At 49.5% G+C, this 23,565-nt stretch overlaps 1 protein-coding gene and 1 long non-coding RNA gene across 2 annotated transcripts in view; one reads left to right on the plus strand and one right to left on the minus strand.

Annotated features, from left to right (window-relative positions):
• The window catches only part of KAZN (kazrin, periplakin interacting protein), a 1,074,891-nt gene that overhangs the window by 644,632 nt on the left and 406,694 nt on the right, over positions 1–23,565 (plus strand). The gene's annotated exons all lie outside the window — the stretch shown is intronic.
• LOC120229766 lies at positions 8,950–14,143 on the minus strand. Its single transcript, XR_005527840.1, has 3 exons — positions 14,097–14,143; positions 12,127–12,223; positions 8,950–9,012 (listed from the first exon to the last, which is right to left on the minus strand). It is a non-coding gene; the product is annotated as an uncharacterized LOC120229766 (long non-coding RNA).

Here is a 23,565-nt window from a genome sequence, read left to right on the forward strand (position 1 = left end):
CAGGCTCTAGTGTGCATGGCCTGGAGTTGCGTCCTCGCCTCACAGTTGCTTCCTTCATGAACTGAGCAAGTTAATTAACAGCTCTGGGCCTCAGTGTCCCCATCTGTCAAATGGAGTCTAGCTCACTTTGAGATTCAAACGAGGCTTTAACCTTTTTTTAAGGGAGAAAACATATCCAGGCATCATGCTTATGAATTCAAAAGGGTCTGTACACCTGAAATTGATGTCACATTGTGTCAGTTGAACTCAGAAACATTTTTTTTAAAAGGAGGAAATATATGTGCACCACATAACACAAATTTGAAAGAACTTCTTTTTTTTTTTAATGTTTATTTTTGAGAGAGAGAGAGCTGGGGAGGGCAAAGAGAAAGGGAGGCATGGAATCTGAAGCAGGCTCCAGGCTCTGAGCTGTCAGCACAGAGCCCAATATGGGGCTTGAACTCCTGAACTACGAGATCATGACCTGAGCCAAAGTCGGATGCTCAACTGACTGAACCACCCAGATGCCCCTCAAAAGAGAATTTCTAAGAGAAGTTAACATCCTTTGGAAGTTCAAAGGAGACAGACTGTCTCTGGCTAGAATGGACTATGGAAGTTTGATTTCAGATCTTGCGAAGATATCATAGCTCTGTGTTTTTAGCACTTACTCTATTCCAGGAAATGTGCTAAGCACCTTCAATCTTTTTTTTTTTTTAAGTGTTTTATTTATTTCTAGGAGACAGAGAGAGAGAGACAGCGTGAGCAGGGGAGGGTCAGAGAGAGAGGGAGTCACAGACCGAAACAGGCTCCAGACTCTCAGCTGGCAGTCAGCACAGAAGCCTGACGCGGGGCTCGAACCCACGAACTGTGAGATCATGACCTAAGTGAAAGTCGGATGCTTAACCAACTAAGCCACCCAGGCGCCCCGCACCTTCAATCTTTATTATAAAGAGTGGCATCCTTTATTGGGATGGATCATGCTTTTAAGCCATCTCCACAATCCTATGAGGCGCTGGTGTGCATTATCCTGGCTTCTTACACAACAGCAAGGCCTTGCCCAAGGTCCACCAGCATATGAGGGGTGAGAAAGGAATGCACCTTGGGTCTGGCCGCCTCCAGAGTCCCTCCTAGTAGGTCACCTGCAAGCAAACCCTCACTCCTAGTGGATAATCCGTGGCGTCGGAAAGCTGCTTTGGTGTTGCTGATCCACAGAGCGATCCCCCTTCTGTGAGGAATTTAACGTGAAAGCAGATTTGCAGTCTGTGAGACCACAGAACCACAACCCAAAGAGCAGTGGGTCGGGAAGGGAGTCAGGTGGCAGAGTCAGCTGGAATAACACAAGGGGTTAGAGGCTGCGAATCCAGCCATCGTGAGTTCCAGCCTCAGACTCGCCCCTTACCAGCTGCGTATGACCTTGGGTAGAGCACAGGGTCTCACGAAGCCTCGGGTTTTTCATCTTCAAAATGAAAACAACGAGAGTACCGGCATTTTAGGGTGGGCGCGAAGATTCCAGGAGAGGCCGCTTGCGTGTACTAAAGCTCAGTGAAAGGGTCCTCGTCACCGTCATGAGTGTGCCAGTTCAGCGGCACAGATGGGTCCCCATCACGTCTGCTTATCCTGAGCGTTGGAGCCATCCTGTCAGCCTTTTTGTGTAGGGACTTCCTTGCTGGCCTGGAGGAGGCCACGGAGCAGATGGGCAGCTCCGGGGGGACACTTTCTTGGAGCTTCGACCTCCCAAGGGAACTGCCAAGTGAAAAGACAATTACTAGAGATGGAGGCTGAGTCTTTTGTGTGTTGGTCCATCAGGGACTGGACCAGGGCCACCCAGGTCATTTGTCATCTGCTAATGGGGCTGATCAATGCCTGGAGGGTAGAAAGGGGAGGGTGCTTACTGCCCGCAACAACCAGATCCACACTGGGATCTTCAGGATGACGGTGCTGGCAAGGTTGTTTTCTCTCAAGAACGGGAGCTGCATTTCACTGATAGGTTCCTGTTGCTTGTGAATGCAGGGAATCCATGAGTTTATTTATTTTTGAATGTTTATTTTTGAGAGAGAGAGAGAGAGCGTGCAAGTGTGAGCAGGGTAGGGTCAGAGAGAGAGGGAGACAGAGAAACCAAAGCAGGCTCCGTGCTGCCAGTGCAAAGCCCGACGCGGGGCTCCAACCCATGAACCATGAAATCATGACCTGAGCCAAAGTCGGATGCTCAACCGAATGAGCCACCCAGGCATCCCAGAAAGTCCATGAGTTTAATCCACATGCTCATTTAAATCGAGGTCTGATTACTAATTTAACCGTCCCCATTTTCCAAGACGGTGTTTAAGGAACGACGGGGGCCGCACTCTTCCCCCGCTACCTCTTGGGACCACACTGATGGACAAAGGCCGCGTTGCCTCCCTGAATCTCGGGGCCCAGTCAGTGCTCGCCACTTCTCCATACCTGCCACTGTCCACTGTTCACCTCCTAAGACTGGCTGTAGAATGGGACCATTTCCCCAGGACTCCTTTCTTTTTTTAATTTTTATTTTAATTAAAAAATTTAAAAAATTTTTTTAAGTTGATTTATTTTTGAGAAAGAGAAAGAGCAGGTGAGAGGGGCAGAGAGAGAGAGAGAGGGAAGCACAGAATCCAAAGCAGACTCCAGACTCTGAGCTGTCAGCACGGAGCCCCGCACAGGGGTCAAATTCATGAACTGTGAGGTCATGACCTGAGCCGAAATCAGATGCTTAACAAACTAAGCCACCCAGGTGCCCCTAATTTTTTTTTCTAAGTTTATTTAGTTTTGAAAGTGAAAGAGAGAGAGTGAGCCGGGGAGGGGCAGAGTGGGAGAGAGAGAATCCCAAGCCGACTCTGCACATCAGCATAAAGCCCGTGCAGGGCTTGAACTCATGGACCACAGGTCATGACCTGAGCCAAACCCAAGAGTCAGACTCAACCAAGTCACCCAGGCATCCCCTCTACCAGGCCTCCTTTCTTAAAGCTTCTGAAGAACACGGGCCCTTGCTCTGGGGAATTAGACAGAAGACTAGAAAATAGTGAGTGGGGGTAAAATGGCAGCCCTAGGAAACCTTGCAAAGTCAGTGCTTCCTGCTTCAGTAGATCGTAAAGTGGGCAGGGGGGTGGGGGAGGGAGAAGATGTAGAGACCAGAACCTTCTCGCCTCGTGCGTAGCAGACAGCCTTGTGCGTGGCAGACAGCCTGCTATGGAGTCCGCATGTCCCCTTCCTGACACCAGTTGAACAGACAGTTTTAAAAGGAAAGTGCACACATTTATTTTCTCTTTTACCTGTGAGCTCATTGAGGTCAGATGTGCTTCTGACTTCTTTCAAAGTGGGCATTTAATAAATGCCAAAAGTGGGCACTTAATAAACGTTGACTGACTAAATGCCCTTCAGGTGAGTCCAGTGGGACTCCATCTTGGAAGGAGATCGTATTGATACATTTTGGTTGGAAGGTATGGATTTGCTTAATAATGGGCTTTCATGAGATAGTTAAACAACACAACAGTGATAAATGGGATTATGTTTAATAAAATGAGATACCTTTGAGATTTCTTACACCTTCGTAAAATGCTAATTAATACCTGTCAAAATCTCTGCTTCACCTTTAAGCCTTACCTGAAATGAAATTTGGATCACACAGTTATTTGTACATTCTGATTTGTCTTCTAATGGAGGTGCTCAAAGCATTGTTTTCAGAATCCAGCAAACCGGGTTCCAATGCTGTTAGTTAAATGGTTGTATGACCTTAAAATCTTTGCTTACCTTCTTTGGCTGTAAGTTTTCCTTTTCTTCTTTTTCCTCTTTTCCAAAAAAATAGTTTTGAGCATTCAACAACATCTCCATGGACCACACATGGCCAGCACAGAGTGCTATTGACAGCTGAGGACTCAGTAGAGAGTTCATCCATCTGCTCAGTGAACAGGCGTTGAGTCTTTACCACACACGTGTCATGGCTGATCATGGCCTGGCACCTCTCTGCAGAGTTTATACTCTACTGCTAGAGCACTATAGTTTTGCGCTAATTACCACGGTCAAGTCCAGCCTTTCACAGTAATATTATTTTCTGAAGTGGGTTAGTGACCCAAGAGCAAAAGACTTTCCTGTTCCCATCAGATAGCTCCTCCCACCTTCCTCACCTGCTCTCACCAGACATTACCAAAACCTTCATGTGAACGAACAGCAACAACATTTAGGTTTCGATGAGGTGATGTCTGGCTTTTTGTTTTTAAATTAAATATCACAGGTAAATGGCTAGTCCGTGCCAGAAATCAGAATACAGACATCGCCACCATTTCTAAGAGAGCTGTGTGAGCCCAGCCTGTGCGCCCTGGAAGGTGTCCCCCACCCTTAGGTAGTAATCAAGACAGAAATAAACCGGTAATCAGGGCATGATACATGGCGCTTTATTACACATGCTTTGCTTTCCCCTCGAGCATGCTTTCTGTCGAGTTTCTTTAAGCTTCTGCACACAGTTCAGAGGGTAATACCATTAATTACATCAACAAGGTAATGTAATGAAAGGTACGAGCCTTTACAGTACATGAGATTTATCCCTGATTAACAGAGGAGCCCCTCCCATTGTGAAGCTTTGGTCTGTACTATCTGAGGATAATGCTCCGATTGTAATTAAAACTGGGGAAGAAATTTCACTCTTCTCTGCAAGTGGAAAACGAACAGTTTAAAAGCAGAGGACCAAACTAATCACTTAGGGAAGTCAAAGAGATATTCCAAAAAAGCCCCAAGGAGGCTTGACTTATAATTAGCAGCCCAAAGATTTCCAGTGATATTACACATCAATCTTTGTTTAAGAAAAAAACTTTAAGATTATTTTGACAAGATAGAGTTTTGACTGAAGTTGAGGGAAGCTGAAAGCATTACTTTCAAATGTAATTATGTGAAATTTCAATTATCATCCTCCCTTTCAAAAGTCTCTCGATCCAGCAGGCAATTAGACATGAAAGGGGGCGGCAAGGTTTGCACGATGTACAATGTGATTTCTTCCTGAGGACAGACACACCTGGTGTGACTTACTGTTTCCAGCTTCCTTGGAAAGGAGAAGAGGCGGGGTGGGAATGGTCACTCTGGCTGGTGGAGGAATCTAGACATTATCAACAGGTGTCTCTTCTCTGTAGCTGTCCCCATGTTCATTCCCAGACACCTACTTTTTTTTTTTTTTTACCTTTGGGGGGAACCTAAGAGATTGTTAGGGATATTTGATATGTCATAGATTTCCATCCTGATGCTATTGTCCTCTGAGTGTTGACTTGAGTCAGAAGAGCTGATACAGCACATAAGAATTCTTTTCTTCCCCATTGCACCTGGCGGAACTGGAGAATTAAGGCACCAGCCAATTGGATGGAGCCCTGCTGGGAACGCACACGTGCCATTAGAGACCTTGCATTCTGCCCTGGTCCCCTTGGGCTGTCTGTGCACGTTCTACTGAATTCATGACTTCTGGCTGTCAATCAAATGGCACCATTATTTAAATTCATCAGAGTTTAGATTCTGACACACTCGCTAAGTGCTAAGCATGGATGATAATGGAAAGTTCCAGCCATTAGCCGACATAGCTAGCCGTCATCCTAACAGCTCACGTGTGTAGAACTCTGAAGCTTGCCCTCCCCCAGAAGCAACCTCCTTTACATCGATTCTCACAGCAGACCATCATGCCGCTCAGTTTGCCCATGTGAAGAAAGCAGGGGTCCAGGCAGGCCAAGTGACGTGCCCAGGGACACTGAGGCTCCTGGGACAGAGCCCGGACCACCACCGTGGCTGGGGGCTCAGCTTCTTCCTGCCACAGCCGCCACCAGCCCTCCCACCTTGTCCGCTTACCCCAAGCTGCAGCGCCCGTGGGCCTCTAGTGTCTCTGTGTGATTCTGCTTCTGGAGCCCCTCTCTCTGGCTCTCCGTGCTTCAGGATCGAGCCCAGGGCACCGTGGCTCCTGCCCTGGCCTCCCTCCCGACTGTCGTTCCTTGCCATTGCCCCAGTGGCCGGCACCCTGGCCACACGTGGAGTCTCGCGTCCTCTCCCAGATCTCTCAAGGCCGCTCATGCCATCTGCAGTCCCGTTCCCTGTTCTCCAAGCAGAAAACTCCCACCGGCCGTGAATTGCCACTTCCAGGAGGCCTTCCTGGAAGAGACTCCCAGACTGAGCCCCGTCTGGTGCTCCCGTGGCAGGCTCTAGTAAATGTATATTGAACATCTGCTAGGTTGCAGGTGCTGCTGGAGTCCTGGGAGGTGAAGCAGTGAGCAGTCGGAAAAGCAGGGGAGAGACCCTGTACATAAATGTGTCTGTAATGTGTGATTCTAAGGAAAACAAGCAGGCTAAGGGAGACAGAGGGAGGGTGGAGGGGGAGCTCCGTTAGATCAGGGGTCAGGGAAGGCCCTGTGCAGAGAGCGGGAAGGAAGGGAAGTGGTGAGCCGTGTGGATGTCCGGGGGGACAAGCATCTGAGCAGAAGGAAAAGCAGGTGCACAGGCCTGTGAGGCTACAGCTGCTTGGTGTGTCTGAGGGAGGAGGCTCAGCAAGTAGGAGAGGAGGCAGTAAGGGCTGAAGGCAGAGGGGCAGCTGGGCCGGAGCACGCAGAATGGGGGGCACGGGCAGCTAGGGATGTGGGAAGCCGGACAAGGAGCTTCTGCACAGGCCCATTACACTGTGCTCGGGATTTAAAGGACCCAGTCCTCACTCCCGCTGTATTGCTATCGATGTACTCAGTGGTCTTCCTGCCGCCCTTAAGCTCCGTGAAGGCAGGGGCCGTGTCTGGTTGATCACCACGGTGTCCCTGGAGCTCACGCAGCCCTGCCTCCTAGAAAGTACCTAACAGATGCGTGTGAAGTGGTGTTCAGAACAGCTTGCTTCCCCCTGGACACCACAGCCATTAGCGAAGCCGAGGGGCAGGCTGTTCCATTCTGTGTACCGCGAGCCTCCTGAAACTTACAAGGGACCGGAGAGGAGCTGGGCACCTAAGCCTGGGCTGCGCTGTGCAGGGCGCACTGGGTGCGTGGGGAGGAGACCCCTCATCAGGCCCCTCCCCCGTATCTGGATTACAGGTGACTACGGATGCAGTGTGTCCGGCAGTGATGACATTGTGGGCAAGACGCCTGTGAAACTCTCTCTGCCTCCTCTGCCTGACTCTCCTTCCCAGGAAACGGGCCGCATCCAGCCACAAGTCGGCGACACATTCGGTGTCTTCTCTGAAGCTATTTTCTCCTTTGCGATGGGGCATCGGGGTCCGCGCTGCTGCGGAAGGTGCACAGACGCACCTGGTCTGCCACTTCGTGCTTCTGGGGGGAGGGGTCCAGGGGGACGGGGGGATGTCCTGTGTGCCGTGTGTGCGTCGGACCACACGGATTCCGCGGGTTTGTTTGAAAGGATGACCTTTTGTTGGCGGAGTAATTTTAGTTTTAGTTGGCCGCGGAGACAAAGCAGTCTTTCAACACACCCGCAGCATATAGGCGGCCCGGGCTTTTTTCAATGAGGTTGTAGGAAATTTGCCAAGTCGTTTGGGGCCTGTAAATTAGGCCTTGTTTAAAAATTTAGATAAAGCCCAATGTGAGAGAGAAATGCTTTCATAACACGGAGCGGGACTCACGCTGAAAACCGCTTTCAAGTTAAATGGCACCGTTCTCGGGAAGCACAGGGACATGAAATGCTTCAAATGTCAAAAGAGTTTTCATTTATTGTCCCAAGTGAAACGAAGGCATTTTCTGTGGCTTAATAGTTCAGACGCACATGTAAATGGAATTCGTTTGGGGAGTGCCACTCCCGTTTCGGAATCTGTTGTCACAGACCTGCCCCATTCTATACCATCTTTTCTGTCGCCCCGCGAGGGGTGGGTCCCCCTGTCCCCGGTGCCCTTAGAGGGGGGACAGCCACTCCGTGACGTGCATTCCTGCCACCAGCTTGGCATCTTTAAGCCATAACAAAACTGGAAGTACTGTCACGTCTTAAACTTTCCTACCAAAGAGACCGATTATTGGACTGTAGGCGGGGGGGGGGTGTCTCGTGGAGAACCAGTGAACGGTGTCGGCTTGGCTTCTGTGGGTTAGTGTCTGACATTGTTTAGAGGCCTTTGTTCTTTCTCTGAGAGCCTCTCTGTACCCCGGCTCCCTTATTTACCACTGCTCTCCGTGGAGCTCCCTTCCCTGTGGGCTGATCCCTTTGATGGGCCACTGTGTTGCTTAAGATGTATTAGTTGCAGGGAACAGAAACTCCAAGTTCAAACTGACATGGTAAGGGCTTTCACGATGGAAGAAAGTCAAAGGCTTCCGGCACTTTCTGTGTATTTCCAGTATGCGTCTTGTGCAGCTCAGCTCAGCCTCCTCTTGGTCTCTTCAGTGTTGATTCCAAGGCCACAGGGGTCTTTACCCTTCCTGCTTCAAGATGGTCACCACGAGCTCCAGACAACCTTGCTTCCTCACTCCCGCCCAGTGGGTCAGAGCTACTTCTTGTTGGGTCTTCAGAAAAAAGTCCCGGACTTAGGTCTGGTTGGATCAGATGCAGTGCCTAAAGCAGGGGTGGGGGAGAGGCGAGGGAGGAGGGCAGAGTGCAGGTGGGTCCTGCCATATCTTTCCACCCAAGCCATGTGCTCTGGACCCAGAGCTGGAGTAAACCCAGTGGCGTGCTGGTAAATGTTTAACAAGTGAGAGACTCTCCAAAAAACAAACAGAAAGGCAAAAGTACTACTACTACTGCTACTACTAATGCAGAAGTTGCTGGTTCCTATGGTATAGACAATCCTGTCTTGGATGCTTTTAAGCAACGAGTGTCATACCACTGATCATACGCTTGGGAAAAGAAGCATATACATAATTGGCTTTCAGGCCAGTGCAGCTCGGTGACTCTTCCACCAGTGTTTGTGGGCCACACAGAAGGCAGGATAGGTCCCCGAGCCAGAGGCAGAGAAAGGGAAGAGGCGTGGCTGTGGGGACCCCTCCATCCGTACCCCCCTCCCCCCCATGCTCAGGCTCTCTCCTCACACTGCATCAGACTGGTCCTTCCCAGGCAGGCATGAAGCCCACTGCTAGTCTCTGCACCTGTGGAGAGTGGAGACAATTTAACTTGGACTCAGCGGTCAAGCCGGAAGCCCCCGGGCAAGTCCTTTGACCATTCTTGGTAGCTTCAACCATAAAAAGATTGTAGGAATAACCTTCCCCCCAAAGGGCCATCATGAAGATCAAATGAAATGCCACCTGCATGTCTAGTGTGTCTCTCACACCATGGGGACCACAGTTCAACACCAGTGTCATCCAGACAGACCTGGGTTCAAATCCCAGCACTGCTGTTTATAGGCTGTGTGACTGTGGAGAAGACACTTAACCCCTCTGAAACATCGTTTTCTCACCTGTACAAATGAGGGGTAATAATATACCTTATCTGGAAGGGTTGTTCAAAGATTGAATAAGAGAGCATATAAGAGCACAATAAAAGTCAAAGTCATTATTTTTATAACATAATTTCACAGCTAGTACATACTGATTACCCCCCACACCCCCAAATCCACTGCTCTTCTGAAGTCGGCCTCCAGTTTTGTTTGGGAGATCTGTCTTTCCCTGACATTTAGGCTACGAGGTTCGTTGAACATCCCCTATCCCTGCCTGGTCCCAAGTCATGCCATTTGAGCCAGAGAGTATAGTTACATCCCCTGACCACTGTTACTAGTTTAGAGGTCCAGTCAGAATTCAACCAAGAGCTTCTGTGGAAACTACTAGGAAATGACTCCCTCTGCATGGAGACTAGAGGGGCGGAGCTGCTGCATCCATTTTGCCACCATGAGGTAGAAGCCAAGTGGAGTATGTATGAGCCAACAGATGGCAGGAGCTATAGTAGTTTGAGCCTGGATCAAGAGCCTCATCCTTGGATATTTCACCCGCATATTCTGTTTATTCTTAAGCTAGTGAGGGTTGGGAATTTCCATCCACTGCACCCGCTAGACTCCTGTTGGATACCTTACACCTGGAGAAACTGAACATCAGAAGGTGGCTCAGGCGGGAAGGGGTAGCAGCGCTCTGAGTGATGGAGCAGAGACACTGGCCAGGCTCTTGGCTCCAGATCCCGTTTCCTCCCGCCCCAGGCTCTGCCGCTACCTCCACAGGGTTTTTCCCGAGCTGCCAGCCGGCGGCCCTGGCGTACGTGGTGGAGGAGTGTGACTCCACGCTGTGCTCATGCCACCTTCTCCCGTCACATGGCGTCCCTGAGAGAGAGCTCAAGCGCACGAGCCTGTAGCCTTGGGCTGGCTGGACTTTTTCCCAGGGAATCAAGTGGAGAAAATCCCCAGACAGTCCATCCCTCTGTGTCGTCGAGGGAGCCTGTGGGTATAATGCACCTTTGTGGGTTGTGTGTCTGAAGCACTGTGCCATTTTCAACGAGAAAGAAAAAGTCGTGAGAGAGAGACTAGGGGTGGGCTCTCTGAATGCCTCCCCGCACATTCTGGCAAGCACCCCCAGGTTTTTTAATAAATGTTATTTTGATTGGGTTTAGAGGTTTGGAGACGACAAAGTGACACATTTTCACAGCTCCCTGTCAAACCAAAGCATGACTGCCAAACTGTTGAGTTAAAAAAAAAAAAAGGCAGGAAAGGGAGCAGCTTGCATGAAATATCTCCATTGCAGTTTCAAGGTTCTTGCAGGGGGGGCTCTGCCTTCCCCCCACCGTCATTTACAGGTACACTTACTGCAGTAGTGGGGTGGCCAATGGTGGGGGTGCAATCTCCGAAGAATGTTTGCAAGAGTGTTGTAGTCAAAAGGTGCATTGGGTGGTACTTGTTTTTATTTTAAAACAAACTTTTATGAAGCATGGCCTCTCTCTGGTGGTTTCTTTGTAAGGGAATTAGATGTGAATCCCTTTATAAATAGAAAAATCCTTCTATGGAAGAAAGAATCACCCTGGTATCTACATCAGAAAATGCCTCCACCGTAAAAGCTAGATTCGCGACATATACATAATGAAGAACGGTCTGTGTGGAGAAGAGTAAGTGGCCTGAAGATCAACGGTACAAGTTCCAAAGTGTTCTGAGAAAGTTGAACAAGGCTGCAGCAGGAGAATCCTTCCTTTTTGAGAAATCTTTATGTTTTGGTTTGCTCATCTCACTTCTGGTCATCTTCCTGCCCGTCCCCTCCGCCTCCCCACCCCCGAAGCTGCCGGTAATGATCGCCTCCTACACAAGTGGTCTTGCATTGCTCTGAGCCAGGGCTGAACAAATGAAGCCGAGAACCCAGTGTAGACCCTGTAGAGGCCCATTGTTGGGCCCCATCCCACCAGCATCATCTGCATGCTGACCTTGACCACCTCTGCCAGTGCTCTTCTTCCAAGCTGAGCCTGGCGTGGGGTGTGGCTGAACCTGAACAAACTGATCACCAGTACTGGACTGGAAGGGTAACTCAAGATACTCACCTGTAATAGTAATAGACGGCCCCCTATTTGGGAGCGAGAGAGATACCACCTCAAATGATCAGATCTGCTGGTTACGAAATGCTGTGGTATGCAAGGTCATAGCCCCCTAGACATGTCCATGTCCTCATCCCCTGAACCTCACACGGCAGAAGTGAGGTGAGGAGACTATCATGCATCGTCCGGGTGGGCCCAGCGTCGCTGCAAGAGCCCTTATAAGAGGAAGGCAAGACGGTCAGAGTCAGAGAAGAAGGTGTATTGTCAGAAACGGGTCAGAGATGTCATTGTGGGAAGGGCCAGGAGCCAGGTAATGCAGGGACCCCTAGCAGCTGCAAGAGCTGAGAAATGGATTCCTCCATGGGGCCTCCAGAAGCACGCAACCTTGCAACACCTTGATGTTAGCCATGGAAGGTACATTTTCAGACTTTTTTATTTTTTGGCACTGAGTTTGTAGTAATTTGTTACAACAGCAAGAAGAAACTAATACAGACATCCGCTGTCAAAAGCATTAAAGTAACACACACCCCTGGGCTCTTAGATCACAGAACACGATTCATCCTTTCTTTTATGATTCAGAAGATAGTTTAGGCCCCTACCGTGCCTTGGGCACATACTTACAAAAATACGTTTCTGTTATATTAGGGCTGCTTAAGAAAGAGCTTGAACTGATAGGCTGTGAAAGTCGTCTGCTTTTCCTGTTCTGTTTTAAAAAAACAGCAACAACAAAAGATGATCGTTTGGAGTGGAAAGAAAATGCTTACCCCAGAGCGTCACAAAGTTGTGAGCTGTTCCGTTCTGAGCTCATGTCGTCATGCCTGGTTTTGTTGCCATCTGAGGGTTCCATGGATGCATCCGACACTAAGAGGCAGAGGAACCATGGTAAATATGGGGTTTGCAGGAGGGGAACCCATTCCTTTTCCTCTCTTTGCATGCCTGCTTCTCATTAACATCACAACGAGCTATGCATATGTGTCCAGAACGCAGTGGCTGCCATTTACTGTAAGATGACTTGTGTGTAACACTCCGGGCTTACACTGTGCTCACACCTGAACTGTTCCTTCCCAGGGAACTTCCTCTCCTGCGACTGTATCATATATTTCCCAACTCTATTTTTTATAAAACCTGGCCGATAAAAGATGAAAAGATCACTAAGGATTCTTCTCTTATGTCTTAAGAATTTCCATTCCATAACCACACATGGAGAACCTGTCTTCAAAAACGGATTATACGTTGGCGGGAGGTTGGATACTTAGGTCCTGGTGTTACTGCGGGAAGCCTGCAGCACCGTAAATAAAGCCCAGGTATTATGTCTCCCAGTCCCTGGTCACTCAGTCGCAGAGCAATATGAAGGCAAAGGCGAAGGTGGGGAGGAGCCCGACCCTTGTGCACTGTGTGGGGCACTCTGCCTGCATTTGGGACAGTGGGTCTAGACAGCTCTGCTTCCTTCCCCCCACCATTCAGTTACATCCTGTTTTCCGTAGCCCAGCACAGGCTGGCTTTGTTAGTTAAGTTGCCTTTTTATAAGGGATGGCGGGCAGGGCATGCCAGAGCTCACTGTGGGCTTTGGAGGGGCCCCTAAAGGTCGCCAACTGCTGGCAAGAAAAGAAGGTTCCTAGCGCTGGAATGCGCGTAATGTTTCCAGCCCATTTTTCTTCTCCTGCAGTCAGCTCACACCTCTTCTTCAGCAAGAATCCATTCAGGGCTCTTGTTGGGATGAGCACTGGGTGTTATATGGAAACCAATTTGACAATAAACTATATTAAAAAAAAAAAAAGAATCCATTCAGGGGATGGGTAAGTTTGCAAATTTGCCTTGACTTATTGTGTGCATGTAAAAAAAAAAAAACAAATTAGGAGGTAAGTGGTTCAAAAATGGGGCTGTGGAGTCCAGCTGCTTAAGGTAGAACTTGGCTTTGCCCTGTAATAGCTGCATGAACTTGGACAAGTCCCCCAGCCTGCAAGTGTCAGTTTCCCCACTTGTAATATGGTGGCGGGGGGGGGGGGGGGGAGATGAGAATGGTACCTACCCTGTAGGTATTATGGTGAGGGGGGGAGGAGAATGGAGTGAACGTCAAGCTGTTTGCATTGGCTCATGCTAAGTGTTCAGTAAATATTAGCTTTCTGCTGTTGTTGCTGTTGTTGATTGGGTGAGATGATGTAATAGATTAGTTAAGCGCACGGCTCTGAAATCTACAAATCTTATGTGCCCTGTCTTAGCACGGGGGCTTCGGGCCAGTCCCTAACTGCCCTGATTGGGGTTCCCCAGTACAGCCATGCAGCCGTGAGTGGTTGATGTGAGATCCCTGGTCTCACAGGAAGAAGAATCAGAGCTTCCTTTTGCCGCTGTTCGTACGCTCCCTGCTGCTACCACTGTTTTTTTTTTTTTTTTTAATTTTTTTTTAATGTTTTATTTATTTTTAGTAGAGAGAGAGAGACAGCGTGAGCAGGGGAGGGTCAGAGAGAGAGGGAGTCACAGACTGAAACAGGCTCCAGGCTCTGAGCTGGCAGTCAGCACAGAGCCCGACGCGGGGCTCGAACCCACGAACCGCGAGATCATGACCAAAGCGAAAGTCGGACGCTTAACCGACTAAGCCACCCAGGCGCCCCATGCTGCTACCACTGTTTTAGTAACGGGACGTCTCTTAGGCCTCCGTGAATAATCCTTTCCCTTCTGCCAGGGTCTTAACCGGGATCACAGGAAATATAATTCCACCTGTGCTTGTGGGCTTTACCTGCTTCAGGTGTAGCTGTGTCTGGGTTGTAGCTGATGTGAAATAATCAGACCAGTGGTTCTCAACCAGGGTGATTTGGCAATGTCTGGAGACATTTTTTTGGATGTCACAATTAAGGGAGGGGCTGATGGTATCTAGTGGGTGGGGGCCAGGGATGCTCCTAAAATCCCTCCAATGTATTAGGACAGCACCGGACCCAAAATGTCAATGGTCCAAGTTTGAGAAGCCTGAATTAGGTGATGTCGCAGGTGACGTATTGGGTGTCTACACACGGATTTGTTTTATTGCATTGGTTTGTTGTATTTCCTTATTCCAGTGTCTGTTTACATTGAGGTTTGTTGGCATGTGGAAAATCATGGCTGTCCAGTAAGGTAAAGGGTAAAAATACACTCTCTGTCCTCACTCTTCCACCCCAATCTCAATACACCCATTCCAGAAGAAAGAGGAAAGCAAGCACTGAGAACAGTGTGAAAGAGGGGAGGGTGTAGGTGGGGGCCTGGACCCCAGGATTCTGGTCCCCTTTCCAAGGCTTCCTGGATGGGGTGATTTGGCGCAAGTCACCCCACCTCTTGGGCGTCACGTTTCTCATCTGTCAGATGAAGGGGTGGGTCCAGATGCAAGTTACCATTCCGTTCTGAAATCCCTAAATAGAATTCTAAAATCGGATGGCCACCCTGTCTAGGTCCTGGTGGAGACTGGCTTGCATGGTGGAGACCGTGTTGTCTCTAACCCACCCCCTCAAAGGGAGGTGAAATGCATTGGAGTCATCTGCATGCTGTACCTTGAGCCATTTGGCTTGGGGGCTGCTTGTGTTAGAGCATTTCTGGCTCTCCTCTGCCCCTAAAAACCCCGATACTCATGACAGTAGCAGCAGCAGCTGACACTGAGCACTGACTGGGCACCAGCTCCGTTCTGAACACAGATCCCCTGTGGGAAGTCGTTCAGTCCACTCATCAGCCTCAGGAGCCAGATGCCGTCGTTTCTCCCACCTTACAGATGGGGAAACAGAGGCACACTTGTTGATCACAGGTGGGAGAGCTGAGCAGTCTGAGTCGGACAATACGAGACACGATCAGTCCAAGTTGCAAGGAGCAATCCTTCCCCGGCAAGCCCGTGCACACGCTTTACTACTCATCTTGAATGAGGAGAACGTGAGCGATATAATTTTCAGATGAAGCTCATTTGCGAGATGCCACCCTCCTTAGGAGGGGAGAGATAAGACCAGAGGAAATATAGAGAGGAAACAGCAGAAGTTATATATTACTCCCCCCCCCACAAATGCATACTTGTGTGATGGAGGGGAGATCTGACCTGAGCTTGACGTTTCACAGGAAGATGAAACCCTGAGAGCTCTGATTTCAAAGGGGCCCCTCTGAAGAGGGCTGGGCCCCAGTGATGCTTCCCACCGGCTGCCTGGAGAGCCCGTCCAGCCCCCGCTTTCTCCTCCCCTTGTTAGCTGGCTGTGTGTTCTCTCTGTGACGGGAATTCCCTGTACCTTGGATGTGTAATGGGAGGCGATCAGTGAAAATAGAGCTAGAATAACCTAGGTAGAGCTCATCAGAAAGGGTAAGAGGTGATAGAAATGGGGACAGGCAGGGGCGCCTGGGTGGCTTAGTCGGTTAAGCGTCCGACTTTCGCTTGGGTCATGATCTCGCGGTTCGTGGGTTCGAGCCCCGCGTCGGGCTCTGTGCTGACTGCCAGCTCAGAGCCTGGAGCCTGTTTCAGTCTGTGACTCCCTCTCTCTCTGACCCTCCCCTGCTCACGCTGTCTCTCTCTCTCTCCTAGAAATAAATAAAAATATTTTTAAAAAATGGGACAGGCAGAGTCACCATCAGCATAATTATACTCAAAGGAATATCATAATATGAGCACCTACCACCTACCAGGTACTAAGCTAAGTTCTTTGCTTGCATTGACTTGTTTCAGTGCCCCTGCGCGGGGGGGCGGGGGGGGTCAGGTGGGAGGAAAGCTGAGGCTCGGAGACCCAGGATTTGCCGAGGTCATAGGGTGGGATGTGATAGAGACATGGGTAGCTTGAGCAGGACTTGCACTTTCAGCCACCACCCTCCTCAGATACCTCTTACTGGCTTTAGGTCAAGTCATCCAAGAGCTTTCCTAAGTGACCGTTCCTGGGCTCCACCTTCCAAAGTTTTGGTTTAATTAGTCCTGGATGGGGCCTGGGCATGGTATCATTGTTTTTTTTTTTTTAATTCCCCAGGTGATTGTGTGGAGAGCCAGAGTTAAAAACCAGTCATGTATGGGGCTCCTGGGTGGCTTGGTCGGTTGGGCATATGACTTTGGCTCAGGTCATGATCTCACAGCTTGTGAGTTCAAGCCCTGCGTCGGGCTCTGTGCTGACAGCTAGCTCAGAGCCTGGAGCCTGCTTCAGATTCTGTGTGTGTCTCTCTCTCTCTGCCCCTCCCCCACTTGTGCTTGCTCTCTCTCTGTCTCTCTCTCTCTCTCTCAAAAATAAATAAACATTGGGAAAAAAAAGGAACCAGTCATGTATAACTATGTGTGTGTGTCTGTATATATGAACACGTGTGTGTGCATGTATATATGAACTGCACGTCTGTGTGTGTTGTATTCATTTCTAAGGGCTGCTGTAACAAAGTCCTACAACTGGGTGTCTTAAAACACCAGAAACGTATTCTTTCTCTGTTCTGGAGGCTCTGAGAGAGAGTCTGATCCAGGCCTGCTTCCCAGCTGCTGGTAGTGTCCCTTGGCTTCTAGGTTCACCATTTCTGTTTCCGCCTTCATTTCCATATGAGGCTCTCACTGTGTGTCTGTGTCTCTGTAAGTCTGTTCCTCTTCTTATAAGCAGTACCCCAGTCATTAGATGAAGGGTCCTCACTAGTCCAGTAGGACCTCATCTCAACTGATTACATCTGCAAAGAACTATTTCTGAATGAGATCACGTTCTAAGGTTCCCAGTGGGCAGGAAATTTGGAGGGACACCATTTAACCCACGGTGTATGTGTGCCTGTGTATGCGTGCATGCACAAGTAACTGAGGTTGTGTTAAGAACGGTTATCCTCGGGGCGCCTGGGTGGCTCAGCTGGCTGAGCGTCCAACTTAGGCTCAGGTCATGATCTCACGATTCGTGGGTTCGAGCCCCGCATCAGGCTCTGTTCTGACAGCGCAGAGCCTGGAGCCTGCTTCAGATTCTGTGTCTCCCTCTCTCTCTGCCCCTCCCCCGTTCTCGCTGTGTCTCCCTGCATCTCAATAATATATAAATGTAAAAAAAATAAAACAGAATGGCTCTCCTCGAGGCCTGTAAGGCCCTGGCCATAGTAGAAAACCATCGTGTGTATTTGCGGAGAGTCAGCAGGGAGGTGGGGCCTCTCCCCAAAGATGGGGTTGGGTGTTCCTCTTGAGTGGGTCTTGGGTCCTCCTACTTCTCCATCCACATGGCCACTCCCCTAATCCAGGCCACGGTCGCCTGTCACCCGCATAGACAGCAGCAATCACCCCACCCGTCTCCCCGCCTCTTCCCTTCCAGACCCTGCAAGCCACCCTTACGCCGTTCCACCTGGTTGTTCGTTGGGAGCCAGCAGCAAGCCTTCTAAATGCCAACGCTAAACTTGTTGGCTAAGGCTTCAGCGGATCCTGCTGTCCTGGGAGCCTCTCCAGTCTGTCTGTCCAGCATCACCTAGTGCTCTTCCCGCCGTGAGGGGGTTCTGTGGCAGAAGCACATCTCTTGGCTCTCTCTTCCTCTGGGTGGTCCCTCTGCTGGAAGGCGGGACAGACACCGTCCCCGGGACCCCAAAGGCTGAGGCACTCTGGCAGGGCTGTGATCCCCGGGGGGCCCCACAGACAGCAAAGAGCAAGGAGAGGAGGCTCCTGCGTGAGCCTCTCCATTAAACCTTGAGTCGGGCAAAGGAACTAGTAAATAACCCCATTGAGATTCCTCCAGCCACTTTCCAAGCTGGAAATGAAATGACCAGCTGTAAAAATGTGATGCACAATACAAACCAACTTAATGGTTTTCTGAAAGATTAAAAATTAATGTTGAGCATCAACACTTTTAGTGGTCAAATGTCCCCCATGGAGCTCGGTGTCTGGAAATTGCCCCCGTAGGGGACATTGGGGACCATGGCTATGGGCCTGTTTGGGATGGTATAAAGGCCCTGTGGAGTAGAGGCCATTTAGGGGTGAGCTGAGGTTAAAAGGCTCAGGCAAGGGGCACAGAGGCTTTCTCCCTGATCTCTCCTCTCATCAGTTGTTTGTAAACTTCAGAGGCTTCTCGCAACCCTAGCTTGTTTGATGCAATACGGAGGGTAGGTCTGTCAAACACCTGGAGTCGGCCAGTCCCCATGGGCCGCTAGATACTCTGACCCGTGTCCCCTGATGTTTTCAGCCATCCAGGGAAGGGAGGCGAGGTTCACATTCCCAGTGGGTTCCTGTCGCTGCGTGTAGGGCTGCTCCTTTCTGTAGATCAGCTTCTCGAACTTGGAACTTCCTGCCCCCCAACTTCCTCATCGCCTTGGGGGCAGAGGGGAGGATGGGGGACTTCTCTCCATAACTTCTGCGGTTGCTAAGCACCCCAGGTGCGGGTGGAGGGAGGAGCCACAGGCCAGCCCAGAGCGAAAGGTTGTTGGAGAAAAAGCTCTCAGTTTGTTGGGGCCTGAAACAGCAATGTTTTTTAAAAACACAATCTGCTGCCTAGCGAAGTTTGAAAACACCCCTTTATAGTCTAGATAATAAAGCTCAAAATTATCCACTATATTAGATGCTGCTTAATAAAATTATGGTCTAATGAGCTGCCTAATTTGTATTTGCCAGGTTTCAACCGTCTGGGATCGGCTGGGATGAGCTCTGATGGGTGCATTCAGTGACAGGTGGACTCAGCCTCTGGTCTGTGTCCGTTGGGGAGGCCACGGGTTGGGATGTTTATCATTCCATGAAAGGCCTCTTAAATACCCATGCCCGTCCGTGCTGGCGCAGTTGCTGGGGCAAGGGGTCCAGCACAGGCTGTGGTGCCAGAGCAGTGTCTAATTGTAGCCATTCCCACGGGGCAGCCATTGCAGAGATACTTGGCTTCTGTGCTAGGTTTACATATCCTCTCCCTGCGTAATTAATAACTTTGTGTCTTACTACTTTCCCGAAGCCTTCATCTGGTGCTTTGCAGCTTCCTCGGTGAGAACCCTGGGAGCTGCAGTGTGGTAAGGATCCTACCCGTCCACTGCACAGCTCAGCCCACATAGAAAATCTGAAGCCTCTGCTCTGACCTGGTAGTCATGCTGCCCCTGGGCCTTTGAGCATGCTGTTTGCTCCGCCTGGATAACTTTTTTTTTTTTTTTTTTTTTGAGAGAGAGAGAGAGAGAGAAAGAGAGTGTATGCACACACGGGAGAGGGGTAGGGAGAGAGAGTTCCTTAAGTAGGCTCCACACCCATTCGTGGAGCCTGATGTGCAGGACTCGAAATCACCACCATGAGATCAAGACCTGAGTGGAAATCAAGAGTCAGATGCTTAGCCAACTGAGCCACCCAGGCCCCCCATCTGCCTGGATAGCTCTTTAACTCTCACTCTCCATATCCTCACCACCATCCCCTTTACCATAGTAACTCCTCTTCTTGCTTCGGGTCCCATATTAAATTTGCCTGGGAAGGCTTATGAGCTCCCAGGGCCCTGCTCTGAGCCTCTCCTCAGGCCAGTACACCTCCTTCTGTCTCTTGGCTCTTCTTCGATCTGGCTGTATTCTCGGGAAGGCTCTCTAGTGGCACTGTGGCTGTGGGTGACTGTAAACTGACAGTCCCCAGACGAATCACAGAGCCTTGCTCCTAGTGGCTGTGGCAAAAGTTCCGAGTCCTTTGTCCATCACTGCATCAATTCCGCTGTGAATCGGATTGCAGGCTTGGGTCAGGGAACTAAGTAGAGTCAGCCCCCCTTAAACCACATGGCTTAAAGTGGTGGTACCTGAGGCAGAAGGAATATGCAGATAATGAATACTGAAATACCAGTATAAGGAGGTATACTGGGCCGGTGAGGGCCACTGTAGCTCTACACAACCTACGGGACGCCGAGGTTCTGTTGGGAGAGATACCCCTGCATCTTGTCGCAGCAGGTCGGTCTAGGTTTGGCCAGCGATGACAGAACATCTGAGAAAACACGAGCCTAAGTTAAAAAAGATAATAACATCATTATTCTTTCCCATAAAAGCAAGATGTGGGCGACCCAGGACCAGCGTGAGGGCTCCACTGCACAAAGTGGAGCTGGATGGTGTCTTTCAGCTTCCCATTGTGCAGTCCCTGCCGTGTGGCCCCACGGCCTTGAGGACCAAGATGGCGGGCCAGCTGTCACAGCCCCACTCCCAGAAGCAGGACCGAAGGGTCTAGAGTAAGGAACGGAGGAAGTGTACCAGCTGACATTTAAGGAGGCTCTCGGGAGCGTGCCGCCTCGTTCACACTCGCAGAACCTGGTCACACAGCCACAAGAAAGGCTGGGTGTGGCCACAAGCCCCTGGAAAGTTGTGTTACACTTGGACGTGACAACAAAAGCATAGTCCCTAAAAGACAAAATTGATAACTTGGACTTTGAGAGATGCTGATGAGGAGAATGAAGCCACAAGCTACAAGCTGGGAGGAAATAATTGCACGTCACACAAAAGGCTTGTGTTCATAACTTATCTGAATCCTCAAAACTCAAGAGTAAGAAAACAACCATCCCTAAAAATGGGCAAAAGACTTGAATGGACACTTTGCCAAAGAGAATAGAGGGATGGCAGGTAAGCCCGTGAAACGATGCCCCCATCGTTAGCTATTCAGGGAATGCAAATTTAAACCACGACAAGGGGCTCCTGGGTGGTTCAGTTGGTTGAGCATCTAACTCTTGGTTTCAGCTCAGGTCATGATCTCACAGTTTGTGAGATCGAGCCCCGCATTGGGCTCCATGCTGAGTATGAGTAGCCTGCTTGGGATTCTCTGTCTCCCTCTCTCTCTGTCCCTTCCCTGCTCACTCGCACTCTCTCTCCCTCTCTCTCTCAAAATAAACTTAAAAAAAATAATAAAACCATGACAAGACACCACTACACGCCTGTTAGGGCAAAAATCGAAACAGTGGACAAGACCAAATGCTGGCAAGTCTGGGGGGTAACTGGATGCCTTCAGAGGAGGTAAGATGGTGCAGCCAGTCTAGAAAGTGGTTTGGTGGCTTCTCATAAAGTAACACCTTTGGCCACCGTATAGCTCAGCAGTCGTACACCTGGATATTAATCCTGGAGAAATAAAGACGTATCTCCACACAGAAACCTGCACACAAGTGTTTATGACAGCTCTGCTTGTCATAGCCCCAAACTGGAAGTGACCCAAATGCCCTTCCCCAGACGAATGGAGAAACAGACTGTGGTATGTCCATACATATGGATGGAATACTGCTCCATAGTAAAAAGGAATGAGTTACTGATACAGGAAATAATTTGGGTGAATCTCAAAGACATTCTGCTGAGTGGGGGAAAAAAAAAAACAGTCTCCAAAGACTGCCTACGGTATAATTCCATTTAGATGATATTCTTGAGAAGACAAAATTAGTGATGGAGGGCAGAATCATCGCTACCACACATTGGGGGTGGGTAAGGGTGTGACACAGACAGTTCCAGGGAGTTTTTTGGGTGATTCTGTATCTTGATTGTGGTGCTGGTTAGTTCCATTTATAGAATTGTACATCCCCCAAAAGCCAGTTTTATTGTTAAAGAGTGTTATTTCTCTAGTGGAAAGGAAGCTTGGATAAGAGTCCATAGCAATCTGCCCACCTGTACGTCACTTTCTAGCACATTCCCTTTGTTGGGCCAAGACGGGGCTTCTCAAACTGGTGCTTTTGCAGTTTAGAGCCAGATAATTCTTTGTTGAGGAGGCTGACCTGTGCATCATACGGTGTTTACAGCATCCCTGGCCTCTACCCACTAGATGCCAGTAGCGTCCCCATCCCCAGCCTGACAGCCAAAATGTCTCCAGACAGGGTTGAATGTCCATGGGGGCCACAGATGCCCCTTGTTTTGAGAACCACTGAGCAAGTCTGTGTGTGTTCCCGTTACCTACAACAGGTGACCTCCAGCTGGCGGTTTCCTTCCTCAGAGACCCTGTCACTTGACTCTGTGTCCATTCCTGGCTCTGTCACAGGTGCCCCAGAACTCGCAAGGGCAGCCAGATACCCCTGAGGACAGGACCCCACAGGGCGCATGGGGCTGCTCGCTGAACTTCTCTTCTTGTAGCCTGTGTGGCAGCTGCACCACCAGCCCCTGCCTTCCCCCTGCCCTCTCCCCACACCCACGTCATCCGGCTTTGTGCCCATATCTGTTACCTGGCGAAGGAAGACTGAGCCCCAGGCAGCCATCAGTGCCAAGTGGTGGAGTGTTAAGCCCACATTTTAGTTACATCTTAAGCCATAGGTATTTCCCTCGGCTCATTTTAAAGCTCAGAAAAGCCATTTCACTATTTAAATATAGAAGAGTAACATATTTTAATAATCATACTCCGGGGCACAGTTTCCCCCGCTGCGTGAAAAAATAATGGTCAAAACAGCCCGCAGCCAATTGTAAAATTATGTAAAAATAGTGAAAAGAAATCCAAACCCACACGCCTTCCATCGGGCTAGACCACCTTTGCCGCCGCTGAGCTTCATCTTGTGGTTCACACACTCTCCAGCCCAGGATGGAGATCGTGGGGGTGTTCGCGGCTTTTCTTCAGAAGGGCTTTGCTGATTCCAAAGGTGGCTTAAGAAGTTGAGCTAGAGAGGGACTGGTCCATTTCCATCCTTCACTTAGGGACCGGCAGTGGCGTTTCCTGAATTATCTTAAAATCAAGGAAGATCCGAGAATCAGTTACTTTAGGACACGGGGTGACAAACAGCAGTGTTTGCTGACTCTGGGCTGGCATGGAAGTGATGGAGCGGCCAGTGGAAACCACAGGGATCTGGTCAGAGGGCGCACACCAGGTCTGAAGACTGGCGTGCCTCTCGTCTGCAGAATTGCCGGCAGGTGGGAATTGACCTGGGCGTGTCCGATCAGGTGTGTTTTCGGTAGAAGCCGTGAACCCAAACCTTTATTTGATCCCTCCTGATTTGTAAAATGCTGCAGTAAACTCTGATGGGAAAGAACAAGCGTGCAGGCTAGGTCCATGAGTGTGCGACTTCTCCCCAACCCTCTGGATGTTAACTCTGCAAGGAGCCCCCCCCTTTATATATATATATGTGTGTATATATATATATATATGTGTGTGTGTGTATATATATATATATGTGTGTGTGTGTATATATATGTGTGTGTGTATATATATGTATATATATGTGTGTATATATATATGTATATATATGTGTGTGTATATATATATGTATATATGTGTATATATATATATGTGTTTTTTTTTTTTTTTTTGAGAGACAGTGACAGAGAGTGAGCAGAGGAGGGGCAGAGAGAGAGGGAGACACAGAATCTGAAGCAGGCTTCAGGCTCCGAGCTGTCAGCACAGAGCC

Source organism: Hyaena hyaena, unplaced genomic scaffold (assembly GCF_003009895.1).
Source record: "Hyaena hyaena isolate Hyena2069 unplaced genomic scaffold, ASM300989v1 scaffold_35, whole genome shotgun sequence".
Lineage (NCBI taxonomy): Eukaryota > Metazoa > Chordata > Mammalia > Carnivora > Hyaenidae > Hyaena > Hyaena hyaena.